At 41.7% G+C, this 15772-nt stretch overlaps 1 protein-coding gene and 1 long non-coding RNA gene across 10 annotated transcripts in view; one reads left to right on the forward strand and one right to left on the reverse strand.

The window, feature by feature from the left end:
* PCDH11X (protocadherin 11 X-linked) overlaps positions 1-15772 on the reverse strand; it is a 1146051-nt gene that overhangs the window by 354759 nt on the left and 775520 nt on the right. The window lies entirely within an intron of this gene.
* Positions 700-15772, forward strand: part of LOC106731746 (uncharacterized) — a 193170-nt gene continuing 178097 nt past the window's right edge. Inside the window, exon 1 of the long non-coding RNA XR_012906852.1 lies at positions 700-795. This is a non-coding gene — a long non-coding RNA (uncharacterized LOC106731746). The remainder of the gene's footprint in view (positions 796-15772) is intronic.

The raw sequence follows: 15772 nt of genomic DNA on the forward strand, positions 1-15772 counted from the left end.
TGTAGGGGAAACTCTAGCCAAACATTTTTTTTAGTTTTGGATAGCATAGGGAAAGGTTAACTCCCCTCTAATGTTTGTTTTGCTGTCTGTTCCCCTGTTCAGAAGATTTCACATCTATTTCTGTCCCTGTGACAAACTCAGGACTAAAGGAGTAACTCATCAAATACCAAACAGCTCTGCACCATGCTTTGAGCTAATAGCTTTATTTCCACACACCACCCAGGGTTCTAGGAGGAGGGTCCTTTTTTTGCTAACACAATGAGGCCAGCACTTTGTTTGTTTTGGTGGAGTCTTTGTTTGCCCAGGGAGCCCAGCATGTATAGGGGGAGGAGGGGCGGAGAGGCTGCTTTTGTCTGCTGTTCGGGGAGGGGGCAGCCTGTTGCTGGGAGGGGGGAGGCGTGCAGGATGCGAGGCCGCGGGGGGGGGCAGGGGGCGTGGGGAGGCACTTTTCCTCTGCCCGGCAGCTCTGCGGGATCCCTGTCCCTGTGGCCAGCTGCTGCAGGCAGAGACCAGTTGGAGCCGGCCGAAGAGGAGGAGGAGGAGGATTCTAGGACCCAGGTGAGCGAGCCCCGGGGACGCTGCTGTGCTCCGGGAGCCCGGCATGTATAGAGGGGAGGAGGGGCAGAGAGGCTGCTTTTGTCTGTTCGGCAGCCTGTTGCTCAGGGGAGGGGGCAGCCTGTTGCTGGCAGGGAGGGGGGGGGCAGCGGGCGTGGGGAGGCACTTTTCCTCTGCCCGGCAGCTCTGCGGGACCCCAGTCGGAGCCGGCCTGAGGAGGAGGAGGATCCTAGGACCCAGGTGAGCGAGCCCCGGGAATGCTGCTGCGCATGTGCGGGAGTTGCCTCACCCCGTTCGTATCTAGGGATCCGACATAAGTCGGATCCACGTAAGTCGGGGACTGCCTGTATATGTATACACATACACACACATATCAATGGATAAAAGCTTAGTGTGCCCTTATCAGCTTTTTTCTGAATTATGGTAGGTAATGGAAATGTGATATTCGATCATCTCATCTTTGTGATAGCAGGGACTAAATGTCTACCCAAGAGCATGCTTCCCAAAGAACAGAACAAGCAACAACCGCATCCATAAGTCTGGCACTTCAGAGAGAGAAACACACATTTTTAAGGAACGGGGGAGGGCAGCAAAAAAGAAACAAAAATAAATTCCGCGGCCTCAGCAGCCACTCCTTCTCCACACCACCATTCCCTTGCAAGTAATGGTAGAGGGGCCAAATAGAAACAGTATCTGGTTAAAGCCAACAGTCTGGCTCGAAACAGCCCCAAACTGAAATGTCTGTGCATTGTTTCTGTCTGTAATTGACAAGTGCACCCCTTCTCTCAACTGCTTGCCGAGAGCTGGGGCTGCATGTAATGGTGCACTCCTGTCTCCTGCATCTTCCAGATAAAACACATAGGAACAGATCATGCATTTATGGCCCCCATGCCTTGTGTTAGCAGTGCTGTGGAGATGCACTGTCCCAGAAGGAAGACATGGGAGAATCTGTCTCCAGCCATCTTGTTCTCTTGTGGTGTTGCTCATTGCTCACAAGGGGCACAAAATCCCCTCTGTCTACTGCCAGAGAAGCAGACGACTGTGAGGACAGAGCCATTCCCTGAGCATGGGAGAAAAGAAGCCTAAAACATAGGGTGCGCTACCGCACCATGCAAGTTCGGAGGAACTGCTCTCATTCACCTCTCTACTAGTGTATGGTCACACAAAAGCTGCTTATAATGTGGCCTACAGCACCTTGCTCCAGCCATATGCTATCATGAACATGGCTTTGCTATGCTATCTCCTTAATGGTCCAAGAGCTGAGCTGCTACTGAAGTCGTTACAAAGAGAATGAGATATAGAAATTCATAGATGTGTAAGGCCAGAAGGAACCACTGTGATTATCTAGTCCGAGGATGTGCACACTCAGTCCACCCAGTGATTCCTGAATCAAACCTAATAACTTGTGATTAGCTAGAGCACCTTTTACAGTATATGTTCTACCGTGAACCAAACCTGACCATATTCACAATAGGAACTAGTTCCAGACCATATTTAAACACTATTGATAACAATTTAACATCTTTAATCTCATTCATCACAGCACAAAATGCTGGTCCTATATTCAACAGAAAAAAATACAAGTTAATTTTAGGCTCAAGCATGTGACTCAACTATGGAAAAAGTCAAATGGCCATGAAAACTCTGCCTGTATAATAAGCTAATGTAAAAATATCATCAGCTGTACCTGAGGAATAATATGTGGCTCTGAGGAGAGGGACAGAATAACATTTTTTAGCCCCAGCCAATAGTTTAACCTGTTCAAACAAAGCCATGTTGTTACTTTGGATCCATCACTTCAATCACACAGTCTTATTGTCACGGATCCATAGATGCTACGAAGCAGTGCCATCCCCCATACTTCCATCACTTGCTCATGTGGATGTCCTCATTATTCTCTCAAAGACTAGCTGTCTGGACATGTTGACCTAGCGTGCCTTTTCTATCATTAATGGAACAGGGAGAGTTTGGAAAAACCCATGCAATACCGGCCCATATGAACAGAGAAAAATGTGACTGAATGGAGTGGAGAGCATTCTCCTGCCCCACCTACCTTTATGGGTGAGGGTTAAAATCTTTAATTATTTTTTTTTTTAAATTGGCAGCTAAAGTTCCACAACAGCTAACCCTAATCAGGATAGCAAAAAAGAAGACGAGGACATGCACAGCAAAATATTATTTGACTGAAGATATTGTACTGTTCAAAATGCAGGTTAAAAATGTCAGATTTACATTCTATTCATTTCTAGCGGCCTGAAAGATGAATCTATTTACTGCCCTGCGGGGTAGTTGGTCTGCTTCACATACAAGGGGAATCTTTTAAGTTTCAGAATAGGATGCATTATACTGTGTGTGCAGCAACATAGTTTGATTACTGTCTCACTGGTGAAGTATTTATGAAAGACTGGCCATAGATGCCATAGATAAGTATGGCTCATAAAAAGAGCTTTTCTTTGAGCAATTTGATTTACTATCGACACACAATTTAATTTATTATCTAGGAAGGAAAAAAACAACAGAAAAGCATAAAATCATGAAAAAATGAGCAGCATTGTGTATTGTACAGTGTTATAGTTAATATTCTGAATAATTGAACAAGAGGAATATAGCTAATTATGTGTGTTCTCTCAATGCCCTGTATGTACTTGATAATTTCAAAATGTATTATATAGCCCTTCCCCCAAAAAACTCACCCTTTAAGAAAGCAGGCAATATACAAAGGAGTGAGGAAGAAGGGTAACACATTTTTATCAGTGCCAACTATCCCATCTATCATTCAGCCAGGACTTCATTAGTTGGTGTGTGAATATCACACCTTGTGCCCCTCCCACACACACACACACACTTTTATGGGCACACGCCTTGTTCAACACCCATGTTTCCAGGTCACTAATCACACCCTTTTACTTCTGTAAGGTTCCTCTCAGGACACTTATCTATGGAACATTGGGCAACCCTGTCTGTTTTCTTAACTCTATTTGGCAGACCCTGGAAATGTCTTCATGACCCATTGACTGACTACACCCTGGGCTGTGGGATTTGAAAAAACACACTGAGTGAACATCAGCAACATTCATTAATTCTTCAACTTCTTACGTCACTGAGAAAAGCCTAATCCTATAAGGGCCTGTGATGGGGTGGATATACCCCACACTAGAGAGAGAGGGGTGAAAGGCCTATGGGCAGAGAAAACACCGCCCCTTTCAGCCAACTGGGCAGGCTCCCAGTGTGGGGACTGTGTAAAAGGCCAGGGTACAGCTCAGTGAGGGGGAACTGCAAGCAGGGAGGGCGCTCAGGCTGGATCTCCTGAGCCAGCCTGGTTGGCACAGCTGCCCTCTGAGCAGCAACCCCAGCAGCAGCCTCCGCAGATGCTACTGGAGGAACAAACCCAGCAGCCGCCGTCCCAGCCACAGCCGCCACTGCCACGAACCCATGACAGGGTGACAGCCACAAGGTCCGGGGACCCCACGCCGCACTCTGGGGACTGAACTACTCACCAGAGATGGTAGGAAGTGTCCCAGGGCAGAGGGTTACCCCTCTGGGAGCTCAGCATGTTTTGGGTGGATTTCCCGCTGAGCTGGCAGGGCAGTGTCAACTGCCAACAGGGCCCTGGGTTGGAACACGCCAAATGGTGTTCGGCTCTCCAACAGCCAGGGAGAGCCCCCCAGCAACTCAGGCCTCTAGGTCACTGAACTTTGGGATTAGGCCTGTGGGGTATGCATTTCCCCTGAGTAAGGGGCACTGAACTTTGAGATTGACCTCGCGGGCTTGATATGCCCCGTGACAGGGGGTGTGCCCCCTGACAGGGACCCATCATATTCCCTGACCCCGTCTCTTATGCTGCTCCCTCTGTCCTCAGAAACTAGTCAGCCCCAAAGTTCTAAGTCTACACTGCAGCACTATTTTGGGATCCCGGAGATATTCTGAAATAGTTATTCCATGTTTTTTGAACATGCCAGTTATTACAAAATATAACAGTCTCACTATTCCAATGTCCCTGTAAACCTCATTCCACAAGGAGTAAGGGATGTTTTGGAATAGCGATTTCTTTTGAAATAAGTACTGTGTAGACAGCACCAATTTTCAAAATAAGCTATTTTGAAATTGACTCAAAATAAGCTAGACAATTTGCATAGCTCAAATTGTGTAGTTTATTTTGATCTATGAGTACAGTGTAGATGCACCCTAAATGGGCAATCTGAGAGGAACTTTGGTCCAACAGTCCAAATTTCTGTGTCTCTGCACATTTTCTTTTTGGTCTTCATCACGTAACAGATCTCCTCACAGAATTTTGCTTAATGCTTGCCCTGTAACATCATCCTGTATCATACTATTTCAAGTTAACATAATCCCTTTTCCACAACAGCTAATTTCTGGTAGCCATCAGGGTGTAGAAAATGGGCCTTGAAAAGCAACTTGAAAGGAAGAGGGCAGTAAGATGCCTTATAGGAAAACTCAGGGAGCGTATTCCATGCTTAAGAGAAGGCAGGTAAAAAAAGCATAAAGATGGCTGTGGATGAAGTGGATAAACATATGGTTGAGGCTGACATCAACAGTGGGATGTAAAAGGAGGAAAACAGCATGATAGTGGGCAAGATGGATTGAGTGAGACAGAAGCAAACCATGTAATGTGTTAAAGCGACGAGGAGTCCTGTGGCACTCCTCGTCGCTTTTGCAGATTCAGACTAACACGGCTACCCCTCTGATACATGTAATGTGTTGATTCCTTTAATAAAGTATAAAGGTTTTTTTTTTTTAAATCAAATCCCTAGGCAATTTTGGACTTCATCTGTTGTGAAGGCTCTGACTGTAAAGGAGATGGGGGGGGGGGGGGGGGGAAGCCTACTAAGAAAGAGTAACTATGCAAATACTTACATTAAACCTCTGAGCATGTGCACTAAGCCCTAGATGTGAACTGTATGTTTCTAGAAATGCACACAGAGGCAGCCTGAACTCAGGGCTTAAGATGTTACAATGTTTCTCCCCTAAGAACACAGGCAGTGGAGTCATGTGGGTCAATGAAAAGATATTGTTTTGTATATGTGTTCAAAAAATAAAATAAACCCATTGCCTCTCAGAAAATGCCTGACACAGCTACACTGAGACCTGCTAGTCCCACTGAATGCACTCCTTAGGAGACAGCCCTGGCCTCTTCGTGGACCAAGCTTTCAGACTGGATCTCTGGTCTGCAACCCCAGGGATCCCGACTATATTAACAACACAGGCCCAATTCTGTTCTGGCCTCCCCCTTTGGGAAGCTGTGATAATGTAAGCATCTTTAAAACAAAACAATATATTAATTCTCTAAAGCATACAGAGCAGAGGGTGAAACAATAAAAGGCTTAGACATATGGGACTTCTTTACACCTTAATCTTTCCTTGCCAGCTTTTGTTCATTCCCCTCTGCTCAAATAACTCCATCCATGGCAGGGAAAAGCAGCCACTCCTGCTGCAGAATCTCCCTCAGAGGGCCACCTTTCACTAACACACCCTGGGCAGTCTCTTTCACTCATTGAACCCTACTTTCTTTTCTAGTATCTTTGAAGTTCTAGTATCTTTGAAACCCTGTTTGCTGCTACACTCAGGGTTGTGAAGAATACCTTTTGAGCCTGGATGGATGAAGACAGGGATATTGCTCAACTGTTAATTCCCCTTTACTGTTACAAGGAACCTTAGCTTTGCCATTCTTTTGTTTCTTGTGGGTTTCCTTCTTTATTGCTTACTTTGATTTAACACCAAGCAAAGAAATAGGTAACTTGAGATGGGTATAATATTTATAAAAATAACCACATATCTCCCTTTGTTCTGCACAGTGCTATATTCTAAATTCATTCCACAATGAATACTTTTATTTTTAAATCTGTACACACCACTTAACTTAGAAGAAATATCCATCCTAGTGAGAAACTGAAGAAGCATAACTATAGAATTATAAAGTATATTTAACTAGCATATCCTGCTCTTTGAACTGGTTAACTATTTGTGTCATATTTTCAGAAGTATACTCTGTCAACATTTCACATCCCAACTCTCCTACTTTAGCAGTGCAGGAGCTAGGTTTTCTTGGCATTACAAAGCAAGGAAACACTAGAAAACCTTGTAAATCAGCTGTGCAAATGGGTAACTCTGAAAGGAGGGAGATAAAGGCAACACAGATGGTTGTGTGCACTCAGTGAAGAAAATCAGTGAATGTTCTACAAGGTGCAAATAGCTTGACGCCTGACAAAGTTAGAAAGTCTTTATTCTTCCTCTTTCTATGAATGCCAACTTTAAATTCAATAGCTTTACCAGAGTATATTCTACATAGTCAGAATGCTTCGTGAGCAGCTTACCGTGGCTCCAATCATTCCTCCATTTGTTAGAGGTCGCTCCAAAAGCAATGTCTTCAAATCTAGCACCTGGCCATAAAATGATAATTAGCTGTGATAAAGAGGGAGTTAAGCCTTTAATCAATAGGCTTTCATGCTGCTCTGACAGAATGCAGCAAGAGAGGTGGTACAACTAATGAGATGAATCTCCAGCAGAGAAAGAGTTCCAGCACCAAAGAGTTTGTAGCAATCAAGAGGGAATCATTTAAACCCTATGAGCTACAGATAAAACCCCATCTCCAGTTCATTCTTTTTGTTTCTGCAGCAAGAAAAAAGGCACTGGTTCTGCCTCTTTTTGTTATCTCAGCTTCTGGGCCACTAACCTGCGTAGAGCCTTACAAAAATGGAGGCCTGGCTGTAAACTTAAGCTTGTGTTCCTAAAGCTGGTATAGTTGTTATATTAACAATCAGGACAGATTGCAGAGAGGCAGTTAGGTGTTGGGCAGGGTTACTGGAGAATGAAAAGAATATAAATCATCTCCTCCCCTCCCCCGCATGCTCTACAGCAAAGAGCTGCATCTCTCTCCAGTTCCGAAAGCCTCAACAGCTTCCTAGGTAAGAAACTTTGAAGGTTTTATCTTCTCTGGTATCTTCTCTGTTTGACTCCAAACTTTCAAGTCACAATGGACAACATCTACAATGCAGCTAAGTCTTTTCAATACCAAAACACAACACGCTGAATGTTTGGCAGGAGACTACAATAAATTGATTTTCATGCCAAAATAAATGGCAAGGAACACTGTACTTATTTTACTGAAATACTGAATTGACTATACTATGTGTCAAGGTGAAATAGGGATGGCTGACAGAAAACCGGAGAGCAGGAAACTGTAAAAAGTCCCTTGGCAGTGAACTATTGTAAAATAATAACAGAACATTACAGAAATGATGTTGTGTCCTGATTGTTAGCCTTGTCAGGGCTCCGTCCGTGCCGTTTGCCAGGACTACATACCTAAAGAAAAATTGTTTACTTTGTTTTTGATGATGACTGTCATAAATAGTAGTTGACTTAAGTGGTTAGCCCAGGTTGTCAGAACCTGCCACAGGAGTAAATTATGTAGCTAGTTTTGACTTTGCTACTGAAAGTCTGTCTCCAGATTTACCATTAATTATGTGCATTCAGCCACTCTTTTATTAATTTAGCATGGCTGAATGCACAAAATATGTTCAAATTAACTAGATCACATTCTGGAATATACACACCCCTCATGTGCAGGACAACAGAGACCAGTAAATTAACTTGGTACTGCTAATTTGAAATATTGCTGTGCGGGGATTAGCAAAACACAGCACCACAGTGAGAGATCATGTGCCTAAAACCCCAGGCACCAGAGCCTTAGCACTAGTTTAGTTAAACCAGAAGGAGAAAAAAAATGCTACTGGACATTTCACAGCTAGGAGGATGAAATATTGTGCCCAGAACCCTTGCTCACATATAATAAAAAAGCCAGACATGGATACATCTACACCTTTTGAAGCTAGAAAATTCAACCATATCCTTTCTGGTGATCAAAAGCCTACAGATTTGATTGTGCCACACTTTCCTATATTACAGCTATACTGAATCCATCCTGTAAGGAAACTAAAACGGCTGCATCTAGACTGGCAAGTTTTTTCGCAAAAGCGACCACTTTTGTGCAAAAACTTGCCGGCTGTCTATGCTGGCCGCTTGATTCTGCACAAAAGTACTGACGTTCTACTGTCCGAAATCAGTGCTTCTTGCGCAAATGCTTTCATATTCCCATTCGGGCAAAAGCCCTTTTCCACAAATGTTTTTACGCAAGAGGGCCAGTGTAGACAGCTAAAAACTGTTTTGCGCAAAAAAGCCCCAATGGCGAAAATGGCGATCAGGGCTTTCTTGCGCAAAACCATGTCTAGATTGGCACGGACGCTTTTCCACAAAAGCACTTTTTGCCAATCTAGATGCTCTTTTCTGCAAATGCTTTTAACGGAAAAACTTTTCCGTTAAAAGCATTTGCGGAAAATCATGCCAGTCTAGACGTAGCCAAACATGTTTAAGTTGAGCTAAGAATGAAACAAAGAATTTCTTGCAATTTCACAAGCTGAAATTCTTCTGCATGAAACAGTCACTGGATAACTGAGTGCAAGAAATTCACAGTAACAAAAGTCTGTGGGTGATCAGAAAAAAAAGCAAAATTCATCAAACTGTTTATTATGAATTATTTGCCTAGCTATGCTCTGAAAATCTCTTCCCCTTAATATATGCCAGAGCACGGGCCTCATTTTCCAGGAATGATCCAATTTGGTTTGGCTTTCTTTGCAGGTTTATGCTGTCTGCATCACTTTGTTTTATTTATGGTATATTTGTGGGAAAGTGGTGACAAACAAAGTGCTCTTTAGGGATGAGTCTGGGATTTGTTGAAAGATGGACAGGATGATCTTTTCCATCATGAATGCCTAAGTGAATTATTTATCGCTCCTTTCCACCAGATTTACCTCAGCATGACTGTGCTAGCCTCAATTTATACATAAAATGGAAGGGTTCTCCCTGTGATTTCATCAGAATATTTGCTGGGTCAATAAAGAAAAACGTGACACATTTTCCACATTACTTCTATGGGATCTCTTCCAAGGTGTCCACTGAAGTCAATGACTTCAATGAGCATTGTATTAGGGCAATAATGGAGAAGAATAAAATAGATACATTAAAAGAGTGCTCTGTGAAAATCAAGGGTCACGCCTCCTATTCCAAACAACATTTTAATTTTCTGTTCTTGAAAAGTTTAAATATACTAACTATGTTGAACAGATTTAAAAAGCACAACAATCTCTCTCATTGATTCCTACTCCCAACAACCTCCAGTTAATATGTTCAAGAAAAAGGAAAAAAACCCACAGAAATTAATCTGACCAATATCCAATTCCAGACACTTCACAAATTTCTACTGAGACAGAGAGCAAGCACCCTGACTCTGAACCATAAAGGAAGTGCCGGCACTCACAGAGGACTCACTTTTCATTTCCTTACTCTCAAAATTTAGATTAGTCTGTATCAAGAAATGTGACTATTGCAAAATCTGAAGATATCACTACTGAAGAGTAGTGCTGACTCAAACAGTAGTTGCATCCCCAATGGATTACCAGCTCCACTGTCAGTGTCACTTGAGCTCAAATCTGTGTTCCCTGGATAGGCCAGCTGGCTCAAGTTTATAGCCAGAGATTTTTGTGTGCAGATGGAAGTCCGGCTAGGGGCAGAACTCACATTACACTAAGAGCCAATACCCAGTGGGAGCCCATCAATACAGGCAAACTAGGCGGTCGCTTAGGGCGCCAAGATAAATGGCTGTTGAGGACTTTGGAGGAGGGGGCGCCGATTGCACACTGATCACGCGTTTCGCCTAGGGCGCCAGTTGCCAGCAGCTTGTCTAGGGCCGCTCTTGCCAACACCACAGCAGTATTGCCAACATCAACAGGTTCAAAGCTATGAGACAGCCTCAGCCTAGTGCTGTCAATTCTTCCAAATACAGAGTTAGGCAATTTGGGACTCAAATGAAGGAGTTCTCACCTCCACATCTACTTGACCCTCATCCCCAAGCCCTACATCAGTTCTTCTCCCGTTCCCACATCTACTCTGTTACTCTAGGTACTCCACATCAACTTTCCCCCTCCCCAGCAGCTCTTTGCTCCTGCAGATCCATGGGTTCTTGCAGGCTTGAGGGGACTACGGAGGGGTCCCCTTCCAAACTAGAGGGGAGTTCTAGGGATTCTTCCTCATAAAGGGGTGGGGAGAAAGGTCCTATTGCTTACAGGAGGGACAAGGGATGCAAGGAACAGAGGTGCGCTGACCTACTGAACAATTTCTGCTCCCTCCTGTCCCTTCCCCTCTGGTGAGAATGGTGTTGTCTCCTTAGGGGAGAAAGAGCTGATTAGTTGCATGTTCCCAAGAGATAGGTGAGTGAGGCCGAGGTGTTTTCCCTAAGGCACAGATGGAATTTGTGAGGAGGTTACAGCTTGTCCTATATTTGCAAGACTGGTTCAAGTGCTCACTGAAATCGCATGGCTCCCAGAAAAAAATTAGAAATTTGGCAACATTGCCAAGCCCTTAGATGTGAAGCCCTGCTAACATGAGCATGGGAAAGCCTGACCTAACTTTCCAAGTGACTAAAATTAGAAAATGAAACGTCAGACTGCTGCACATCCAGAGGTAAGGAAAAGAGTTCTTTCTGCTAAATATTTCTGCATCTTATTAAGCATTACACCAAACCTTAAAGTTTTCCAAAGCAAGTGTTCACAAAAGCCTGTTTTTCGAAATGAAAGAATAATCACCTAGCATAATGATTACTAGAATAAATTTGCACACATAAAAGCCTCCTGCATATTGTAAGACCAAGATAAGAGGTCAGGTAACAACAATGCTGGCTGCACAAAGGGAAAGTTGTTCCCAATAAAACAAAGCAACAATGGGAAACAGACATTAAAAATCCATACTGAGAGCAATAAGATAGGTTACTGTCATGGATATAGACCTGTCTTTCGGAAAGCACTGAATGGAACACTGTTGCTAATGAGTTCTGCAGTGCTATTAACTATTTAAGTGTAAGACATTCTGAAAAGACTATGGCCTATGCGGTCCAAACTATTCTGAGACTAATCTCACATGAACTGTGTTCTAAGCTAGAGAAGTTTTCCAAATACCAAAATACTTCCCAGATATATTTACCTCATCTCAGACACAGAAATCATGCTAAAACAAAAGATAAAATTAAACACCTAGGTTGAAAATAATAAAATTGTTAAATTGCAACAAAATAATGTATTTTATATTTTCATAAATTAATGAAAGTTCAATATTTTCTGAAGAACACTTGCAATAAATAAAATATCTTAAAATATATGTAACACAACGCTGCTTGAATGCTGTTTGAACTGTTCAAACTCTACACATTATTAGTTTGTTGGAATGCTTTGAATGCCAGTGCTTCTTCAACTGCCAGAACACTGAATGAATGTGACAATGTGCAGAGGGAAATAGAATTATTTCCTTAGTCTCAAAACAGTGAAAATGATACTGAAATAAAGTTGAAAATTTCAGTAGTATCTAGAGAATTCAGCTGAATCATCATGAAACATGCTCTCCTTCCCATTATAGAATAAAATATATATTTTATTATTTGTAGTCTTTTGTTGCGCTTTTAGAAAGATTGTCTTTTTAAAAAGTTTTTTTATATATTTTTATTTTTGTCTTTTTCGTCTTAAATCTAGTGTGTTTCAACAAATAAAAACTCCAAGGTTCATTTTGATATGCTTATATATTTATATATATGCTTATATATTTTGAGCTAGACTGTTTTACAAAATTTTTTTTGCACTAGGTATTTACATTTTTAATTAAAATCAGTTGTATTTAAGGCAAGAATAAAGTAGTTGAAGTGATGAATCAATTGTTTTGTTGGTTAAAAGGAGGAAGGCTTCGAAGATGGTGTAATTCTTCTAAGGCATCATTATGACAAACATTGTCACCCTTGAATTTGTTTAGATCAATTTCGTCAACCTCTATGACTTCCAAAGAATGGACTCGACTAAGCGCAACAAATGGTTGAGCTTGCACAAAATATTGAGAGCCAAGGTTCACAACTGCTCTGTCCACCATGGTTCCTTTTGTGGATGGTAACTATATAAGTGTGGATGATTGGAAGTATTTGCCACTCCACCAAGACGTGATGGTGCCAATGTTGCCATTGACCAAGCTTTTTGCTTGGTCAATATTGAACCAAAGCATAACTTTAGTGCCCAGATGCATTACAATTGTCTTTGGAATGCCTGCCATTCGACTGATCTTTGTTGGGATACCTTGATAAAGTTTAGGAACTCGTCTTTTCTGCTCAATGGGGGTATCTTGCACTGTCATTGTGAACATTTGGTGGTTCATATAGTCTAAAGTGGACAAAACTTGATTATTGTGGTCATCTACCATTTTACAAGTTGGCATGATTCTCAAAGCTTTTCCGGGTGAAAAGTCCCCTTGCTGTTTGCTTTCCTCACATTTACACAGTAAAATATTTAGTTATTCTTGTGTGCGTTTTTCCTCTTGAAGATTATTTAAAATTTCGATAAATGTACTCTTCGCTGTTGCATGTTTTCAGTCAATTCACAAAAGCTAAAGAGGCGCCAGAGCTGCATAGCGCATCTCATTGAAACAGGTTGCTTATAAATGGGACTGCCTGATACTGATGGAAGTTGAAGGAGATCACTGAAGAACAAGATGTTCAAGCCTCCCAAAAGTTCATCAACATCAATCAAATATTTGTTTGCAGAAATTATTGTTACCTATAGCTTCTTCCTCTGGATCTTGTTCTGGTGGATTTTCTGCTCCTTATTTGTCTTCCTCTGGGGCTTCCTCAGAGTTTGGAACCTCTTTGTTTCACAATCTTACAACTTTGTATCAAAAGTCAGGCTTTCTTGTGTTAACATAAATGACTTTTCTCATGCTCCCTTTCATAGGCTGGCCACACAGATAGAAAGCACACTCACAGGCAGAGACTTGGCATTGATTTAACATTGCCATACATATTTTAAACAACTTTCGAGAAATATTGCTTTCCTCCTCTCTGATTTGAGCAATAGTGTGTGTATCTGAGGCCTCTTTCAAGACTCATAGGTTCACATTTAGTGATGTACTTGGCAATATAATAGGTGATGGCACACGGTTGAATGTCTACATTTGCATGCCAGAGGCTTAAGATTGAACCTTCTTGAAGCCTCTGGAACCCATCCCAGTCAAACTGAACTTTCCAAAAGCCCTTCCAACCCTTGCAATAAAAATGCAATGCACACTCATATGTTTGTATATGTATATGCATGTGTGTGTGAAAGCTGAAAATCCCATGACAGACAGAGAGACGAGGACAGTGGCTGTTTAGCAGAAAGACTGACTAAGTAAAAAAAAAAAACCACATAGACATTACAGAAACAGAACAGATAATGCTTGGACACAAGAACAGTTAGTGAATTCAAGTGGTCAAGTGTGTTAGTTACCGTATATACTCGATCAGAAGCCCATTTGTTCATAAGCTGACACCCCCTCAAAAGTTAAAAAAATTGCAGAAAATAGCAATGATCTGTTCATAAGCTGACTCTATATTGGCAGTTTGCAAAACTCTGGTCCCAATTCATCAGCGTAAGCCACTAGCATGTCAGGATGTTTTGTTTACCTGGAACGTCTGCAGGCACAGAGCCTCTCCGCTCCCATTGGCTGCTGTTTGCCATTCCCAGCCAATGGGAGCTGTGGGTAGTGCTGGCCAAGGAACAAGCTGGCCACAACTTCCCGCCAATCCCATTGTCCTGGAATGGCGAACAGAAGTCAATGGGATCTGAGGTGCTCTGTGCCTGCAGACCTTCCAGGTACATAAAACATCCCATAATGCCAGTGATTTGCCCTGCTGGGCTGGGAACTGAAGTTAGCCAACCTTTCCAGGTTAAAAAAAATTGGTAAAATGCAATAACCTGTTCATGAGCTGACCCCTGTTCTTTACTGCATCCAAAAAAATTAGGCTTATGATTGAGTTTATATGTTAATAGTTTATTACTTCTTCTTTCAGGATGAAATTCAGAAGGGCCAGCACAAGACTTATACACCAACATAGGGTCTATAGGCCTTATAACTTGTCTAATATGAGTTGACATTTACCATCACTGCACATTACCAAAATACAGGAAAATTTAAGCCAAGCAGTGCTTGCACTCCATGGAAGAGATTCAGTCTTAACAATCTTAAAAGCACCTACACATACATTTAAAAATGACATAATACTAACACATTTTTAATTACAAACAAATCCTTTTTCTGTGACAATGTGATTGAAGAATAAGACATTCAAAATTGCCATTGGGTTAATTCAAATATAACTGACCTCTCACTATGTCCCTGAAGCAAAAAGATACTATTATCCATTGCAGTCAGATCAAAGAATCATGTTTGTTTGGTTTTTTAAATCTGTTTTTGTGCAAGACACAAACTAATCGGGTAGATACGGTTTAACAAAGGTCACTTGGTATAAAAGAGAGCAAATGAGATGAAAAGAAAAACACCATTGCTGGCCTTAGGCGTGAAACAACACCACTGAATAATGTGTCAAAATCAATTTCTAATGAAAGCTTACACTATAGATACTGCCTTCCAATGATATCACTTCAAATACATCAGATTTGAAGGCTGAAGTACTGTAGGTTAGTTACAATTGATGAAAACGTAAGTGTTATTGCTTTATTAAAGCTGAACTGCCTAAAGTGTAAACTCCTCGTAAAACTAAGCTAGATTTCTCTAAGCAGGGCTTTATGATCACTAGAAATAACAGCCTGTTGGGCTGAAGCACACATTTTTAAAGAAGGGTGTGAATTTATGGGGAAGACAGAATACAATCCTGTATTAATCATGTTCTAACTGAAATCTGTATTTTTAAAGAAGACAGACGTTTGTGGAAGGGAGGGGGTGGAGGGAATCCAGCTCAGCGTTCAATTCAACAGAATGCAGACTCAGACAGTTTCAATTTGATATCCAGTAATTCTCTTAGGAGTCATGGAATAAGTAAGTGGCTTATTTAAAGACTCTGGAAGGAAATCAACTAAAAAGGCTGGATTGAAACATTCACTTGAAGCAGATAATTCACTTTTATTCCAGGATTAAATCTTTATTGGTAACTTTTTCCTCTTCAATTGGAAGCTGATAGATCCAAGTTAAATTTCAGAACATCAGTTACATTAAAATCCATCCAGCTTCTCTTGTATGGAGTACCATAATTTTCAAAACTGGGTGTCTAAATTTATGCTCTTAAATTCTAATTTGGATTTCTAATTAAATTTTAGCTCAATCTTTCAAAGTACTGAGCAGC

The sequence above is a fragment of the Pelodiscus sinensis genome, chromosome 13 (genome assembly GCF_049634645.1).
Source record: "Pelodiscus sinensis isolate JC-2024 chromosome 13, ASM4963464v1, whole genome shotgun sequence".
NCBI lineage: Eukaryota > Metazoa > Chordata > Testudines > Trionychidae > Pelodiscus > Pelodiscus sinensis.